The sequence below is a fragment of the Sphaerodactylus townsendi genome, linkage group LG04, assembly GCF_021028975.2.
Source record: "Sphaerodactylus townsendi isolate TG3544 linkage group LG04, MPM_Stown_v2.3, whole genome shotgun sequence".
Taxonomy (NCBI): domain Eukaryota; kingdom Metazoa; phylum Chordata; class Lepidosauria; order Squamata; family Sphaerodactylidae; genus Sphaerodactylus; species Sphaerodactylus townsendi.
Window position 1 is genome coordinate 140,300,843 of NC_059428.1, and position 14,597 is coordinate 140,315,439.

The window sequence follows — 14,597 nt, forward strand, 5'->3', positions numbered from 1 at the left end:
ACAACACAACATGTGGAAGGGATCTGGGAGTTTCAGTAGACCACAAACTGAACACGAGTCAGCAATGTGATGCGGCGGCCAAGAAAGCCAATGTGATTCTGGGTTGTATCAATAGGAGTATAGTGTCAAGATCAAGGGATGTAATTGTACCTCTCTATTCCACATTGGTTAGACCTCACCTGGAATATTGTGTACACCACAATTCAAGAAGGACATTGACAAGCTGAAACGGGTCCAGAGGAGGGCAGCCACAATGGTAAAAGGTCTGGAATCCATGCCCTACGAAGAGAGGCTTAGGGAGCTGGGGATGTTTAGTCTGGAGAAGCGAAGGTTAGGGTGGGACATGATAGCTATGTTTAAACATTTGAAGGGATGTCATGTCGAAGAGGGAGCAAGCTTGTTTTCTGCTGCCTCAGAGACTAGGACCAGAAGTAATGGATTCAAGGTGAAGGAAGAAAGATTCCACCTAAACACTAGGAAGAACTTCCTGACCCTCAGGGCTGTTCAACAGTGGAATTCACTATCTAGGAGTGTGGTGGAGTCTCCTTTGGAGGTTTTTTGACAGAGGCTGGATGAGCATATGTCAGGATTGCTTTGATTGTGTGTTCCTGCATTGTAGGGGGTTGGACTTGATGGCCCTTGGGGTCTCTTCCAACTCTTATGATTCTATGGAAAGCAGGATTTGAGAAAATAGTCTTTGGGCACGGGCAGGGCTGTGGTGCCTTCCACCCATCAGATGCCTGCATTTTAAAAAATCCAGTGGCTCTCTACGCTTTGAAGAAGAAAAAGAAGAAGAGTTTGGATTTATACCCCCTTTCCTCACAAACTCCTTCCGGGTTTGATTCCCCGCTCTGCCACCTGAGCTGTGGAGGCTTATCTGGGGAATTCAGATTAGCCTGTACACTCCCACACATGCCAGCTGGGTGACCTTGGGCTAGTCACAGCTTCTCAGAGCTCTCTCAGCCCCGCCTACCTCACAGGATGTTTGTTGTGAGGGGGGAAGGGCAAGGAGATTTTAAGCCCCTTTGAGTCTTTGAGTCTCCTGCAGGAGAGAAAGGGGGGATATAAATCCAAACTCCTGCTCCTGGTCCTGCTCCTCCTGCTCCTGCTCCTCCTCTCTTCTTCTTCTTCTTCTTCTTCTTCTTCTTCTTCTTCTTCTTCTTCTTCTTCTTCTTCTTCTTCTTCTTCTTCTTCTTCTTCTTCTTCTTCTTCTTCTTCTTCTTCTTCTTCTTCTTCTTCTTCTTCTTCTTCTTCTTCTTCTTCTTCTTCTTCTTCTTCTTCTTCTTCTTCTTCCCAGTTCCCCAGATTACAGTCCGCCGCTCTTAACCACTACCCCACAATGGCTCGGATAGTTGACTCAACTCCCCCAACCCAATCCGTAGCCTCCCCCTTTTTTAATTTTGCACACTCCACACCCCTGTTTCCTTCTCTTCTGGAGGTGGCTGGAGATTTCTTGGGATTATAGTTTGTCTCCCAGACTACAGAGATCAGTTCCTTTAGATAAAATGGCTGCTTTGGAAGGCAGATTCTCGGCGATTCCGCACATGAGTAAAATAGGTTCGACCCAGTTCCCTGAGAAGGGTACTAACCTAGGTCGAAGCCATTGTTGTTTCCCACTGCAACCAGCTTGATCCCAGCTCGGAGGGCTGAATCATCCTGTGCCTCTTCGCCGCTCCGTTCCGATTGGCTACTGTTCTACAGCCATGTTCCGTCTATCCCCACACATGTTATAAAAAAAACTGCCACAAGAATGGAGGGACGAAGGTGGCGTTTTTTGATTGGCCAGCTGTACCCATGCCCGAAACACTCAGCTGTGATTGGCTGAATGGCACCAGAGATTCCGCACTTTACTGGAATCGAGCTGAGTTCGAGCGTGGTTCCCTGAAAAAGTAGTAGTTCCCAACTGGAGTCGGAAATTTGACCGTTACACGGGGCGAAGCTGGTACAAAACCACGTCGATCCCAGTGGTTGTGCAGAGCACTTAGGTCGAATGCAGCTCGAACTTAGGTCGATAACGCAAGTGCGGAATCGACCTCTCTGGGGGCCCTGCACCCCATTCCTCTGGGCCCTTTCCTTCCCAGGACACATCCCCAAATCTCCAGATATTTCCCAGCCCAGCGTTGGCAACCCTATTGATTGCTTCTGCATCCAGTTCTGGACGGAATACTGAGCTGACACAGCGTATCCTGTTGCCTATCGAACTGCAGCTCCATTTCAAGCCCCCCCACCCCCAACCCCGGAGTCCCTGGCTCAATTCCCACCCCTGCTACGTCGTTCAGCTGTCCTTCTGCTTTTCTTGGCTCCCTCCGTTCTTCCACCGGTCACGGAGTTATTGTTTTGAGGCCTCTGGCCCATTAACCGCAGATCCGCCGTCGAGATGTAGCCTCTTCCTCCCAGCTTTCATGTCAAAACAGGAAAGCAGGTGAAGCTGTTTGGAGTAAGATGGAGCGTCCTGTGTGATTTCTGGAGCACCGTTGCTTACTCACAATGTGAGATGGGATGCATTTTCCGCCCCGGCTGTTCCTGCTTCTCAGAGCGGGATGCTGATGTGACCGTGTGAGGTTTTTGTGGGGGTTGTGTGCGTGTGTGCATCGGCGTCTGCTATAATTTGAATCTCCACTGAGCCCTGGATGCCGGGTGGATGTCCTTGGGCCAGGCATGCATAAGGTAAGGTAGACGAACCTACTTTACAAGAGTTGTTGTGAGGCTGAAATGGAATGAGGGAGAAATGCTGTAAGCTATTTGGGGTCACGTTGAGAGCCTGCGTGGTGCAGTGGGTAGGAGAGGCAGTCTCCAATCTGGAGAACCAGGTTCGATTTCTCACTCCTCCACATGAAGCCTGCCGGGTGACCTGGGGCCAGTCACAGTTCTCTCCGAACTCTCTCAGCCTCACCGACCTCACAAGTTGTGGGGAGAGGAATGAGAAGGAGTTTGTAAGCCACTTTGAGAATCCTTACGGATGAAAAAAATGTGGTATAAATCCAAACTCCTCCTTCTCCTTCTCTATTGGAGAGGACAGCATCATACAAATAAAGGACATAAGCAAAGAGGCCAGTCTGATTCAGTAGTTAGAGCACAGGTGTCAAACTTACAGCCTTCCAGATGTTCATGAACTACAATTCCCATCAGCCCTTGCCAATATAGCCAATGCTCATGTTGGGAGGGACTGATGGGAATTGTAGTTCATGAACATCTGGAGGGCTGCGAGTATGACACCTATGGGTTAGAGTGTTGGTCTACAATCTGGTAAACCCAAGTGTTGGGTCCAGCTTTTCCTAAAATCATAGGCCCATTAGTCATGGGACACTTACTGGGGATCCTTGCTGTACAGCAGCCTTGTAGTGGGGTCTCCTCCTTTCAGAGGCGTTCCTCCCATTGGGCAAAGTGGGCAGTTGCCCAGGGTGCCACCTTGGAGTGGGCACCAAAAATGCAGGTTCGTTTCTGGGATTTTTTGTATTTTCAGTGTTTTTCCCGTTTCTGGCCTGCAGGGGGCACAGTTTTTAGGCTAGCAGCACCAACATTCCAGGGATGTCTCTGGAGACTCTCCTGATGTTATCACCCCGGGTTGGTGAGGTTTGGCTCAGGGAGTCCGAAGTGGCTCAGGGACTTCCAAAAGGGGTGCCCCATCCCCATTGTTTCCAATGGGAGCTAATAGGAGATGAGGCTGCACCTTTGAGGGTCCATAACTTTGGACCCCCTGAACAAAACATAACCACAGGTGGAAGGTATCATCAGGAGAGTCTCTTGCTGATACCACCAAGGTTTTGTAAAGTTTGGTCCAGGGGGTCCAAAGCTATGGACTCCCAAAGGGGGTGCCCCCATCCCCAATTGTTTCCAATGGGAGCTAATAGGAGATGGACCTTTGAGGGTCCATAACTTTGGACCCCCTGAACCAAACTTCATCAAACCTGGGTGGTATCATTAGGAGAGTCTCCTAAAGATACCCTGAAAGTTTGGGGCTGCTAGCTTAACAATTGCACCCCTGACAGCAGGCATCCCCCACATTTCCCCAGATTTTCCTTTTAAATCCCCCCCTTTGGCATAGATTTAAAGGGAGAATCTGAGGTCCCCAGTTTAAACATTGAAAGTGATGCTGTTTCAGGGTGGGGGAGAATCCACCCCAAAATAGCATCACTTTCAATGTTGTTTAAACTGGGGACCCCAGATTCTCCCTTTAAGGTGGATTTAAAAGGAGAATCTGTGCTCCCTAGTTTAAACACCATTGAAAGTGATGCTGTTTGGGGGTGGATTCCAGCATCACTTGTTTAAACGAGGGAGCCCAGATTCTCCTTTTAAATCCACCTTAAAGGGAGAATCTGGGGTCCCCAGTTTAAATAACATTGTAAGTGATGCTGTTTTCCCCAATTGGGGGGACTGGATACAACACCATAAAATGTTTTCATAGCAGTAATAAAACATTTTGAAAGCATTTTAAAAATGTTTTCAAAAAAATATTTCTGCTGTGGGCATGGCCCATTGCTGCGTTCAGATTTGTAAGTTGGGGCATGTTCTATAATGTGATGGTGACTTTGAAATGACCTGGTGTAAAAAATCATTGCTTGGTCACGGTGGGGGAGGGTGGCTGCCCATGGGGGGGCATCAAACTCAGGTTTTGCCCAGGGCTCCAGTTTGCCTGGGTACGCCACTGCCTCCTTTATCTTGTTACACACAAGAAGGCAGTCTGCAGAGCAGTTTGTCTGCTGGACTCTGCCAGTTCTCAGTTCCTGGTTCTCTTAACTCTGCCCAACAGCTCCACCTTAAAGGCACAGATCTCATCACACCCGGTAGCCTCAAGACTGCTGACTTTGTAAAAGCCTTTAAATTACTATTGTATTGATTCTACTGTTAATGCAGTTGTATCAATATTCTAGCCCATCCCCAAGTGAAAAAGGCAAAGCATTTGCCTAGACCAGGGGTCGCCGCGTCCCAAGTGCAACTTGCCGTCGTTGACGTCGCCACCGCTGTCTATCCCGCCCGCTTGGCTGAAGGCAGGGCTTGGGAGGCCGGGGGTGTGGGTGGGGCTTGGGGAGGCGGGGCCAAATGGCTCTTTGGGTGCTAAAGGTTGCCGACCCCTGGCCTAGACCACAAGCTGCTGAAATAGGGGAACATGTGCAAGAGCTGTCCCCCTCTCTTCCCTCTACCTACTGCCTCTCTTCCTGCTGCTGCTGAGCTCACATGGAAGAAAGGCAGCTGAGACATGTTTTAAATGAATAAATAATTCTCCATTTGACCGTGAAGCCATCTGGGCAACTATGGGCTTTGTCTCTCTGCCTTTCCTACCTCACAAGGTTGTTGTGAGAATAATAGGTAGATAGGAGAACAAGTTAGGTCGCTCTGAGCTCTTCTAAGAACCTACTGGATAAAATTTTTAAAAGGTGCTAGGCCAGAGAGGCGTCCAAGATGGATGCCCTCTGAGCAGACCGCCTGCCTGTCACCACAGCTCATCTCTTCGTATGAGCGAGCCGGGCCTTGAAGCAGAAATCTCGCATCGCTTCTCAGCACACCTTGATGGCAGCAGTCTTTGCACGCCTTTGCCGTGAGGCATTTCTCCCCCCTCCCCTCATTCTGAAGGCTGCCTTTGAACATCAAGTGGGAGAAAACTGGAATTCTGAAACAGAGAAAGTTGAGATCCACGGCTGCACTCCTCTGGGGGAGTCTCGTTTCCTCCCAAAGTTTCATCTTGCATTTTGAGTGCTTCTGTACTGGAAGAGGAGGACGGGAGAGAGCGCTTGGCTCGACAGAGACCCAGTGGCCCATTAGACGTGGAATGCTTACCTCAGGGCTCTTAGCTACGCAGTGGGGCTCAAGGGTCGTCTCCTCGCCTTTCTCTGTTTACACGCAAGGAGGCATGCGTTGTCATTTTTTTTTAAAAAAGAGAACTGCTTCTGTGCAACGGTGCGGAAACAACCTGAATTGTTTCCATGGGCTCAGGTTGCTTCCTGAATGGGTGAGGAGCACACGTGCGAGCGGAAGAAAGGAAAACGGGTTCATTTATAACCGTTGCAACTTGTTATAAATATGCTGTGCATATCTATAACAATATAAATATGCTTATCTTAATTTCCTGGCTGGAACAATGTCCTTTTTGGAAAGATTGCAACGTGGCTACCGTGTGAATGGGGTCCCTGGACAGTTTCTGGACCCACCCATATTTACACCATGCCCCCTTTCTCCTGTGGCTGTTCTTCCCACCATACGCTGCCACAGTAGGGGAGTTTTTGTAGGGGGAAGGGGACTGTTTCTGAAACTAGTAATTGACAATTTGCGATAGTGTTATAAATCTGTAGTGTTGTAATGCTGTAGCTCTCTCAGCCCCACCTACCTTGCAGGGTGTTTGTTGTGAGGGGGGGAAAGGAGATTGTCAGCCCCTTTGAGTCTCCTTACAGGAGAGAAAGGGGAGTATAAATCCTTCTCCTCCTCCTTGTCCTCTTCCTCTTCCTCCTCTTCTTGTTTCTCCTCCTCTTCCTCCTCTTCTTCTTCTTCCTCCTCCTCTTCCTCTTCCTCCTCCTCTTCTTCTTCTTCCTCCTCCTCTCCTTCTCCTTCTCCTTCTCCTCCTCCTCCTCCTCCTCCTCCTCCTCCTCCTCCTCTTCCTCTTCTTCTTCTTCTTCTTCTCCTTCTCCTCCTCTTCCTCTTCCTCTTCCTCTTCCTCTTCTTTTTCTTCCTCTCCTCCTCCTCCTCCTCCTCCTCCTCCTTCTTGAGGCATCCAGGAACTGTTGGGGTCTCAGCCTCCTGGCGTTGCCTTCCTCATGGTTTGGGTGAAGGCCAGCCCTGCTGCGGTTTACCCTCCACAAAGTCTTTTTTAACAAATAAAGAACTGCAGGTGCGCTTTCTTTTAATTGTGTGCCGTTTACACCTCACGGCTGTTCCCCCAAAGGAACCCGAAGTGATTGCGGCACTCTCATTTTCTCCACTTTATCTTGTCTGGCAGGCGGGGCTGTGATTGTGTGACTGTCCCAAGGTTACCCTGGCAGCCTCCGTAGCAGTGGGAAGATTCGAACCTGGGTCTCCCGGATCCTTGTCAAACACTGTACAAACTGCACCAGCTGGCAGAGAGAGCCACCGCTGATTTCCCCCCCGTCCTGCAATTGGAAAGATAATGGGGATACAATGTTATTCACCTACACCTGCAATTCAGAGTGCCCATAAATTTCCCCCCTATTTTTGGGTTGTTGTCTTTATCCTCCTTTCCCCCATTATGGAATATATTTGTGGCGTTTGCTATTTTAGTTGGCTTGACAGGAAACTCATTTCCGGTTGGAATGTCTTTGTTCCGCATTCGGCTAGGATGAAACTGTTGTGTGTTGTTATCTCTCGCTAAAAAGGATCCTTCCCCCAAATTTCAGGGAGATGAGAGAATCATTTTAGAACTAATTAAAATTTTGGCTTGCCAAACGCCCCCAAGGAGACATTCAGAAGTTCAGGAAAGGCAGGCGGCAATTCTGGGGAAGAAGCATTTGGACCTGCAAACATCTATTTGTTTCCGCAGCGCAAACAGTAGCTGTTACATGCGCATGTGGAAGACTGCGGGTTGGAAAGGCAAGCATGTCGGAAAGTGCAAGGAAGTGTGCTAAAAAGGAAAGGATTGCTGCAATAATTGTATTGCACAGCCCCTCAAACAACTGTAGGGTAAGCTGTCAGCAGAATGAGAACAGGCAACCCCAGATCTCAAGGCAAGGATGTGCAGATTGGTGGGACTATTGGCTAACTCTTCTGGTTGGATCAAGTCCCTAACCTTTACATTAGGTACTTGTCCACTCCCACCCTCCTCCAGCAGGTTGGAGCCAACTAGCTTTTCCGCTGACAAATAAAAAGAGGAGAGGAGTCCCCTTCAACCCCCCAAAAGATTCTGCTGGACATCATGTGGGACAGAGATTGTAATAAGAAGGGCCGTGAGGGGCAACCATCAGAAAAAGGAAACTGACATTCTCAAAAAATTGCTGACTGTTGAATATATTGGGGTTCTGTGTGGTTTCCGGGCTGTATGGCCGTGTTCTTGCAGCATTCTCTCCTGACGTTTCGCCTGCACCTGTGGCTGGCATCTTCAGAGGATCTGATGGTAGTACAGCAAGTGGAGTATTTATACCTGTTGGAGTACTTCTATTCAGATGACCTCACCTATTGACCTTGCTATCTTCATTGTGACTCACATGCTAATGGGTGGATCCCACTGAACTCATGTAAATCTAGCTTGCTAATTGCACCTGTTACTTGTTAACAGATAATGGTTCTTTCCCCCACCCTGGATACTCCAACAGGATACTCTTTCCCCCACCCTGGATACTCCAACTCCACTTGCTTTACTACCATCAGATCCTCTGAAGATGCCAGCCACAGATGCAGGCGAAAAGTCAGGAGAGAATGCTGCTAGAACACGGCCACACAGCCCGGAAACCACACAGCACCCCAGTGATTCCGGCCGTGAAAGCCTTCGGCAATATGTTGAATATATTGTCAAAGGCTTCCATGGCTGGAATCAACGGGCTGTTGTGAGTTTTCCAGTCTGTGTGGCTGTAGTTTGGTCATTTTTGCTCCCAACATTTCGCCGGCATCTATGGCTGGCATCTTCAGAGGCATGTCATGGTAAGAGGTGGGAGGACATAGACTTCAGTGGAATACACTGAAGATGTTATGGACTAAAAATAATACAGATGTTATGGACTAAAGTTCCCACCCACCCCTGCCAGCATCATGCTGGCAGGGGATGATGGGAACTGTAGTCCATAACATCTGGAGGGCCATGAGTTTGACACCTATGCTCTAAAGTTTCCGTTTTCTCTAGTCGAATGGAGAGAAACTCATGTTACCGGGACGTGCCTCTGAAGATGCCACCCAGAGATGTGGGCCAAATAGTAGGTTCAAAACCTACCAAGGCCGGGCCTCACAGCCCAGAAACCCCACAACTGCAAGTTGCTGACTATTCCTGTTTGTAGCCGTCAAGTGTGTTGTGATATTGCCACACGAGGGCGGGACCGGCACTGCTCAGAGTCCCATAACCCAAAATAACGACACAATACTCTTTGTCTGTGGGGTTAAAATTTTGGCCATAGCCGAACCATTTTATTGACCAAGGGTGAAATGAAAGGTGAGGCGCAGCGTGGGATGTGATCTGCGCGCTGGGCAGCCCGAGTGCCGTCCCCAAGTGAGGCCTCCCTCCGACCCGATTGTTGGAGGAAATCGTTCGCCTTGTGCAGCAACCGTGGAACCTAGCCGGGCCGTGGGACCCTTTCCGGAGACCCGTTTTGCGCAGCGCAGCCGTCGTGGAACTCAGCTGGGTGGACAGCCCCATGCTGAAGAACCGTTTTACTGCCAAGGGGCGCAAGCCACAGTAGCCCCCGCCTGGACGCCTTCCCCACGGCTTGCTCCACCCCAAACCTCTTCAGGAGGCTCCGCCAAAGAAGGTTAGCTCCGCAGCTTCCCTCACCATCAGATCAGTTCAGTGGTGGGATCCGAAAATTTTAGTAACAGGTTCCCATGGTGGTGGGGTTCAAACAGTGGCGTAGCGCCAATGGGGCTGGGCGGGGCATGACGGGGGCGTGGCCGGGCATTCCGGGGGCGGGGCATTAATAATTTCCCTGTTACTGGAAAAAACTCTTACTGTAAAAAAAAAAGTTCCTAATTTCCAGCTGGTATCTTTCTGTCCATCATTTAAACTCATTATAGCAAGTGCTATCGTCTACTGCCAACAGAAACAACTACTTCTCCTCTAATTGACTGCCTGTCAAAAACTTAATACTTTCAAATACTTAATTTTGTTTCTAGAAATCAAAAGAAGGATACTTTCCTTAAACAAGGGACTTTACGATGTTACTAAAACATGTTTTTAAAACAACCCAACAGGGAGAATGATCCTGTTTTCTACCTTGGCTAACCAGCCACATAGGAAACAACAGGACTTTGTGATTTTTGGACCTAATGGAATTTCTAAGGGAAAAGCAGACTCAATTAGTAACCCCCTCTCGGCACACACAAATCATTAGTAACCCACCCTCTGGAACTGGTGAGAACCTGCTGGATCCCACCTCTGGATCAGTTCCCACGCGCCAACCGCCAGCTTGGCTATGACAATGAATTCATGCATTAACGTTGCCCAAAAGGGAGAGGTGGGGGAGGGGAACTTGTTGCTGCTACAAACCAGAAGGAGGGGCCAAGAGCCGGGCGAAGCCTTATAAGGCTCCGGCTGCCCCTCCTTCTGACGTCACGATGTTGTGCTGGCATCATGCTGCTGCTGCTCATGATGGGCATGGCCACTGCCAGCCTTCCGCACTTCTAAGGGTAGGCGCAACGGGGCCTCTTTACCTTGCCCTTTTCCGGACGACCCCGGTGACTCGTGGCCGCTCTCTGTGACAACGGGGCCTCTTTACCTTGCTCTTTTCCGGACGACCCCGGTGACTCGTGGCCGCTCTCTTTCTTGGAGGCCGATGGGACTTTCTTGGAGGCCGAGGAAAGTTTCTGGAAGGCAAAGAAGCTTGAGAAAGTCCTGAATTGGGACACTGTCTATGCTTTATGTCCTGGAAACATTTGAAGGGAGGTTATGTTGAAGAGAGAGCAAGCTTGTTTTCTGCCGCCTCAGAGACTAGGACGCGGAGTAACATGTTCAAGGTGAAGGAAAAGAGATTCCCTCTAAACATTAGGAAGAACTTTCTGACAGTAACGACTGTTCGACAGTGGAATTCACTTCCTGGGAGAGTGGTGGAGTCTCCTTCTTTGGAGGTTTTTAGACAGAGGCTGGATGAACATATATGTCGGAAGTGCTTTGATCGTGTGTTCCTGCATTGCAAGGGGTTGGACTGGATGCCCCTTGGGGTCTCTTCCAACTCTATGATTCTCTGAAAGTCATTAAAATGATGTAGACAGCTCTCCTGGGCATGGGATCAAGTTCTCCCCCTGATCTCTCTCTGTTGCTTGATTTTCTTGGTTCCCTCTCTAGTGTGATTTATCGCAGGCCTCCTGCAGTAGCAGGTGGAGACGTTCTGCTTGTCTGCATAGGTTTCGCAGGTGTTGTGTTGTTGGGCAGACAGAGCACAAAATGGAAAAAAAGAAAGGCCGCTGCAACACGACGCCAGGGAAACGAGCCGTGCATTAATGGGTGTGGGTCGTGAGAAGGTCTTGTCCTGCAAGTCTCTTCCAGCCCCTGATCTGTGGCTTGGGAAAGGACCCCTGTGAGGACGCGCATAGAGTAGGACTTCATCAGGGGCTCTCTGGAGGAGGACGTGTTCCTTGGAATTTAATGCTGGTGGAGCTGGGAGCTGCAATAACAAACACAGTGTGTGTGTATCAGGTTCTATCTGTGGGGTGGCCCTGAGCCGCCAGCCCCCATCTGCCCAGAACTGGGGCCCACTTCATGCCCCTTTCCCCACTCCATCACCTGCATGCCCCCCCCCCCCAGGGCCATCCATCCTTGTCCCACTTGCAAACCTCCTCCCCTCCATGTTCAGTGGTCTGAGCCACCTGGACATCAGTGGCGTAGTGGAGCAGCCATGGCCTAGTGGTTAAGAGCAGGTGAACTCTAATCTGGAGGAACTGGGTTTGATTCCCTGCTCTGCTGCTTGAGCTGTGGAGGCCTATCTGGGGAATTCAGATTAGTCTGTGTACTCCAACACACACCTTGGGCTAGTCACAGTTCTTCGGAGCTCTCTCAGCCCCACCTACCTCACAGGGGGTTTGTTGTGGGGGGGGGGGGAGAGAAAGGAGCTTGTAAGTCACCTTGAGTCTCCTTACAGGAGAGATAGGGGGATATAAATCCAACCCTTCTTCTTTTTCTCCTCCTCCTCCTCCTCCTCCTCCTCCTCCTCCTCCTCCTCCTCCTCCTCCTCCTCCTCCTCCTCCTCCTCCTCCTCCTCCTCCTCCTCCTCGAACTGTGCTGACTGGTATACCCAGAGGCCAATTCTGCCTGCCACTCACACATCTTCTTTCGGTGATGCTGGTCATGGGGACTGATTGGGGGGACGGGGAAGTATGAGTGGAAGGTCAGAGAAGAAAGAAGTCATCAACAGGGAGGGGGTGAGGGGAAGCATGTAAAGCAGCGCAAGGGAGTCTGGGGGTGGAGACCAGGTGCACTGACTGGGGGCAGAGGGAAGCAGTCTGGTGCAAAGCTATGCCCACTGGTCAGGGGCATACCGCCTATGGGGACATGGGGTAACTCATGTCCCCAGGCACACATAGACAGACCTAGGCGCTGGCACCAGCTCTGGGTGGTAGACCTGGACGCCAGCATCGGCTTTGAGCAGTAGACCTGGATGCCAGCGCAAGCTCCAGGCAGTGGACCTGGATGCTGGGGCGAGCTCCAAGTGCTAGACCTGGGCTTTGGGCGGTAGACCTGGGCACCTGTGAGGTGGAGGTAGGGGGCAGAAAATTCAGATTTTTGTCTCCGGGCTCCATTTTTCCTGGATACGCCTCTGCCACTGGCAAATCTATCTCACTCTGGCAGAAAAGCAAAATTTAAAAAATTGTTCTGTAAGTAGATTTTCTTGCCGCAGAGAATGTAGAAAGTGAAAGTGGGGCAGGAGGAAATATGTCCGTACAGGAAATGGGGGGGGGGGGAGATCTGACATTTCAGGGACTGTAAGAAATCTGTTCACTTTATGAAACGAGCTACTCCCCTTCCCCCACCGCTGCAGTATTTACTCCTATGGAGTGAAGGGCAGCTGTTTCTTTATCTCAGGGGGTTCTGGGTGGTATTCCCTGGAGCACTTCTGTATCCTGGCTAACACTGCCTCCTGTCGTTATCTCAAATTGGGCTCTTCTAGATTCTAGTCCAACTCTTTAACAATAACACCACACTGGCTGATCAAGGGATTGGAGCATGTTTCCTGAGAGTCTGAGACTTCAGTTTAGGAAAAGAAAAAGAGAACTAGAGCAGGACATGATAGAGGTTCATAAAATCAAGAATGGGATGAGGAGAATGTATAGCAAGAACCTTTTCTCTATCCCCCACAATCCTAAAACTTGGGAGCACCCACTAAAGACGATGGGTCATACAGTTAGAACAAGCAAAGACAAATACGTCTTTATTTGTGAGTAATTAAATTGTGGCGTTCATTGCTAGTAGACACAGTGATAGCCACAAGCTCAGATGACTTAATGAGATAATCACCAGATGGACCCTTCATATTCTGAGGCAGTGAACTTCTGAAATATCCACTGCTGGGGGCAGTAATAGTGGAAGTCCTGCCTTATAGGCATCTAGTTGGCCAATGTGTGAAATGGGATGCTGGACTGATCCAGCAGGGTTCTTCTGAGGTTCTTTTTGGTGGAAGTCCTCAGCCTCTGTGCTTTGTTGTTGGACCTCCAAAGGAGCTGGTTGGCAACCGAGTGGGACAGGAGTCTGGCCTGGATGAACTTTCACTGGTCTCATCCAGCAGTACTCTTCTGAGGTTCTTATGAAGGTCCCAGCATCTGGGTCCTGTTGTTGGACCTTCAGAGGAAGAGTGAGATGGGATGGTGAACTAGATGGGCCCTCACTGGTCTGATCCAGCAGGGTTCTTCTGAGGTTCTTTTTGGTGGAAGTCTTCAGCCTCTGTTCTTTGTTGTTGGACCTCCAGAGGAGCTGGTTGGCAACTGGACAGGAGTCTGGCCTAGATGAACTTTCACTGGTCTCATCCAGCAAGACTCTTCTGAGGTTCTTATGAAGGTCCCAGCCTCTGGGTCCTGTTGTTGGATCTTCAGAGGAAGAGTGAGATGGGATGGTGAACTAGATGGACCCTCACTGGTCTGATCCAGCAGGGTTCTTCTGTTATCAGGGGAAAGCCTTGGCCTCTGTGCCCTGTCGTTGGATCTCCAGAGGAAGTGGTTGGCCAAAGTATGAGACTGGATACTGGGCTAGATGGACCTTCAGTGGTTTGATCCAGCAGGGCTCTTCTGAGGGACTTCTTGGTTTTTACACCCTATTGTTGACCTTCCCGAGGAACTGGCTTGCCATTATGTGAAACAGGATGCTTGACTGAGGCAGGACCGCTGGTCTAATCCACCAGGGCTTGTATTGTTTGGGGATGGTCTCAGCCTCTGTGCCCCATTTCTGGCCCTCCAGAGAAATTGGTTGATCCGTGTGAGAAAGGATGCTGGGTTTGATGGACCTGCGCTGGTCTGATCTAGCAGGGCTCTTCTGAGGTTCTTATCAGGACAGGTTGTGTGCAACAGGAGGTTTCTGCAAGTATACATGCCTCTGTTTCCACAAAGTTGTGTGCAGTCCTGGAAGAGCATAACGTTTTTCCTGAAGTCTTCTCATGGTCTCTCTCACACCGGCTTCTTCTCTGTTCCCACCCCTTTCCTTTGTGTGAACAAGTATTAATTGTTGCACAGGCTTATATTTGAGAGAAAATAGATAATGCAAGTTTATTCACTGATAATGAAGTGCTGCCTCTTTACTGTTTTCAGATAAGGACCTATCATTTACAGTCTGAGTTATTAATTTTCTCAGTGTGCGCTTGTGTCTTCCTCAGCTGCTCCCCGCTCTGATTTTTTCTTCCGGCGGGTTTTTAACTTTGCCACGGCTCAATTGTGTTTTAGCTGTGTGTTTTTTAAAATGTAAAGGAGGATTTAGAAGAGAAAAGGATCTGATAAGCCTGCATTTGCAAAAGCTGAAATTCCTTATCTAGATG

The 14,597-nt window shown here is 49.6% G+C and overlaps 1 protein-coding gene and 1 pseudogene across 1 annotated transcript in view; both read left to right on the forward strand.

The window, feature by feature from the left end:
- Positions 1-14,597, forward strand: part of GRIN2A (glutamate ionotropic receptor NMDA type subunit 2A) — a 299,483-nt gene that overhangs the window by 55,632 nt on the left and 229,254 nt on the right. The gene's annotated exons all lie outside the window — the stretch shown is intronic.
- On the forward strand, positions 11,630-11,731 carry LOC125432268 (annotated as a pseudogene).